Below are 3,949 nucleotides of genomic sequence, written 5' to 3'. Positions count from 1 at the left end.
GTTCAAGCAATTCTCCTGCCTCAGCCTCCCAAGTAGTTGAGATTACAGGCCTGTGCCACAATGCCTAGTTAACTTTGTATTTTTAGTAGAGACAGGGTTTCTCCATGTTGGTCAGGCTGGTCTTGAACTCCCAACCTAAGGTAATCTGCCCACCTTGGCCTCCCAAAGTGCTGGGATTACAGGCATGAACCACTGCGCCCGGCCCTTACATGCCTATTTTTATGCAAGTACCATGCCGCTTTTATAACTATAACCTTGTAGTATAGTTCGAAGTCTGGTAATGTGATGCCTCTAGGTTTGTTCTTTTTGCTTAGTCTTGCCTTAGCTATGTGAGATCCTTTTTGGTTCTTTTTTAGTTCCATATGAATTTTAGGATTGTTTTTATAACAAGAAATTTTCTTTAAACACGTTGGCTGATTGTCCTACCCTTTTTTCCTTCCTACAGAAATAGAAATATTAGATGAGTGAGGTTAGGAGTACTACTGAGAATGATTAGCTGTTCACTCCTCTTTCTTAGGAGCCAGCTGCCCTTGGGGAATAGATATCTGCCTTGCTGTTATTAGAAAACTTGGCTTATGTGCTCACTTTAACAGCACCTGTACTAAAATTGGAATGACACAGAGAAGATTAGTGTGGTCCCTACACAAGGATGATATGCAAATGTGTGGAGTGTTCCATATTTTTAATCATTGGCATCCCTGAAAGAGATGGGGAGGGCACAAACAACTTGAAAACTGTTCCAGGTTATCATTTATGAAAACTTCACCAACCTCTCTAGAGAAGTCAACAGTCAAATTCAGGAAATACAGAGAACCTCTGCAAGATTCTACCGGAGAAGATCACCCCCAAGACACATAATCATCAGATTTTCTAAGGTCAAAATAAAAGAAAGGAATGTTAAAGGCAGCTAGAGAGAAAGGGCAGATCACCTACAAAGCGAACCTCATCGGGCTAACAGCAAGCTGCTCAGCAGAAACCCTACAAGCCAGAAGAGATTGAGAGCCTATATAATGTTCTTAAAGAAAAAAATCTTCAACCAAGAATTACATATCCAAAATCCTAACAATCCTTAAACTTTCTTAGCAAAAGAGAAATAAAATCCTTTCCCTATAAGCAAATGGTGAGGGAGTTTGTTACCACTAGACCTGACTGACAAGAGATCTTGAAAGGAGGACGAAATATGAAAAGGAAAGACCATTATCAGCCAATACAAAAACACGCTTAAGTGAACAGACCAGTGACACTATAAAGCAACCACACAAACAAGCCAGCGTAATAACCACCTAACAACAGAATGACAGGATCAAATGTACACATATCCATATTAACTTTGAATATAAATGGGCTAAATGCCCCCACTTAAAAAGCACAGGGTGGTAAGGTAGATAGTAAACCAACACCCAGCAGTATGCTGTTTTCAAAACACCTATCTCCCATGCAATTACATCCATACGCTCAGAGTACAGGCATGGAGGAAAATCTACGAAGCAAATGGAAATCAGATAAAAGCAAGGGTTGCAATCCTAATTTCAGACAAAACAGATTTTAAACCACAAAGATCAAAAAAGACAAAAGAGGGCATGACAATAATGGTAAAGAGTGCAATTCAACAAGAAGACCTGACTATCCTAAATATATATGCACCCAAAACAGAAGCACCCGGATTTATAAACCAAGTTCTTAGAACTCACAAAGATACTTAGACTCCCACACAATAATGGTGGAGACATCAACAATCCACTGACAGTATTAGGCCGAGACAGAAAATTAGCAATGATACTCAGGACCTGAACTCAACATTAGACCAAATGGATCTGATAGATCTCTATAGAATTCTCCATCCCCAAACAACAGAATATACATTCCTCTCATCACCACATGACACTTACTGTAAAATAGACCAAACAATCAGACATAAAAGAATCCTTAGCAAATAGGAAAAAACTGAAATCATACCAAACACACTTTCAAACCATAATGCAATAAAATTAGAAATCAAGACTAAAAAAAATTTATCAAAACCACACAATTACATGAAAATTAAACAACATGCTTCTAATTAACTTTGAGGTAAATAATGAAATTAAGGCAGAAATCAAGAAGTCCTTTGAAACTAAGGAGAACAAAGATACAACATACCAGAACCTCTGGGACACAGCTAAGGTAGTGGTAAGAGGGAAATTTATAGCATTAAATGTCCACATCAAAAAGTTAGAAAGATCTCAAATTCACAACTTAACATCGCAACTAAAAGAACTAGAGATGCAAGAGCAAACCAACCCCAAAGCTAGCAGAAAAGAAGTAACACAAATCAGAGCTGAACTGAAGGAGACCAAGACACAAAAGACCATTCAAAAGATCAATAAACCCAGAAGCTGGTTTTTTTTTTTTTTTGAAAAATTAATAAGATAGGCCACTAGCTAAACTAATAAGAAGAGAGAGAAGATGCAAATAAAATCAATTAGAAATGACAAAGGGGATGTTACCACTGACCCCACAGAAATAAAAATAACCATCAGAAAGTACTATAAACACCCCTATGCACACAAACTAGAAAACCTAGAAGAGATGGTTAAATTCTTGGACACATACACCCTCCCAAGACTGAAGCAGGAAGAAATTGATTCCCTGAACAGACCAGTAACAAGCTTTAAAATTGAATCAGTAATAAATAGCCTGCCAACCAAAAAAAAACTCAGGGCCGGACAGATTCAAAGCCAAATTCTACCATATGTACAAAGAAGAGCTGGTATTATTCCCACTGAAACTATCCCAAAAATTGAGGAGGAGGGACTCCTCCTCATCACATATGAGGCCAACATCACCCTGATACCAAAACCTGGCAGAGACACAACAGAAAAAGAAGACTTGAGGTCAATATTCTTGATGAACATTGATGCAAAAATCCTCAACAAAATACTGACAAACGGACTCTAGCAGCACAGAAAAAAGCTGATCCACTAAGATCAAGTAGGCTTTATCCCTGGGATGCAAGGTTGGCCCAAGATATGCAAATCAATTAATGGGATTCATCACATAAAGAGAACTGAAGGCAAAACACATATGATTACCTCAATAAACTAGGTATTGAGGGAACATACCTCAAAATAATAAGCGCCATCTATGGCAAACCCACAGCCAACATCATACTGAATGGGTAAAAGCTGGAAGCATTCCTCTTGAAAGCCAGTGCAAGACAAGAATGCCCTCTCTCACCACTCCTATTCAACACAGTATTGGAAGTCCTGACCAGGAAAATCAGGCAAGAGAAAAAAACAAAGGGCATTCAAATAGGAAGAGAGGAAGTCAAATTGTTCCTGTTTGCAAACGACATAATCTTATATCCAGAAAACCCAAGAGTCTCAACCCAAAAGCTCCGTTAGCCTATAAACAACTCCAGCAAAGTTTCAGGATCCAAAATTAAAGCACAAAAATTACTAGCATTCCTATACACCAATAATAGCCAAGTCAAGAGCCAAATGAAGAACACAATCCTATTCACAGTTTCCACAAAAAGAATAAAATACCTAGGAATTCAGCTAACCAGGGAGGTAAAAGATCTCTACATTGAGAATTAAAAAACAATGCTCAAAGAAATCATAGATGACACAAACAAATGGAAAAACATTTAATGCTCATGGATTGGAAGAATCAATATCATTAAAATGGCTGTACTGCCCAAAGCAATTTATAGATCCAACGCTACTCCTATCAGACTACCAATGACATTCTTTATAGAACTAGAAAAAAGCTATTTTAACATTCATATGGAACCCAAAAAGAGCCCAAATAATCAAAGCAATCCTAAGTAAGAAGAACAAAGCTGGAGGTATCACATTACCCAACTTTGAACTATACTACAGGGCCTCTGTAACCAAAACAGCATAGTACTGGTACAACAACAGACACACAGACCAATGGAACAATAGAGACACCAGAAATAAAGCTG

The 3,949-nt window shown here is 38.0% G+C and overlaps 1 non-coding gene across 1 annotated transcript; it reads left to right on the top strand.

The window, feature by feature from the left end:
* Positions 1–577: 577 nt before the first annotated feature.
* On the top strand, positions 578–684 carry LOC116469972 (U6 spliceosomal RNA). Its single transcript, XR_004248420.1, has one exon. It is a non-coding gene; the product is annotated as a U6 spliceosomal RNA (small nuclear RNA).
* Positions 685–3,949: the final 3,265 nt, after the last annotated feature.

Source organism: Hylobates moloch, unplaced genomic scaffold (assembly GCF_009828535.3).
Source record: "Hylobates moloch isolate HMO894 unplaced genomic scaffold, HMol_V3 SCAFFOLD_5, whole genome shotgun sequence".
Classification (NCBI taxonomy): domain Eukaryota; kingdom Metazoa; phylum Chordata; class Mammalia; order Primates; family Hylobatidae; genus Hylobates; species Hylobates moloch.
The sequence above is the reverse complement of the archived record's forward strand: the minus strand, read 5'-3'. Positions and strand labels throughout refer to the sequence as shown.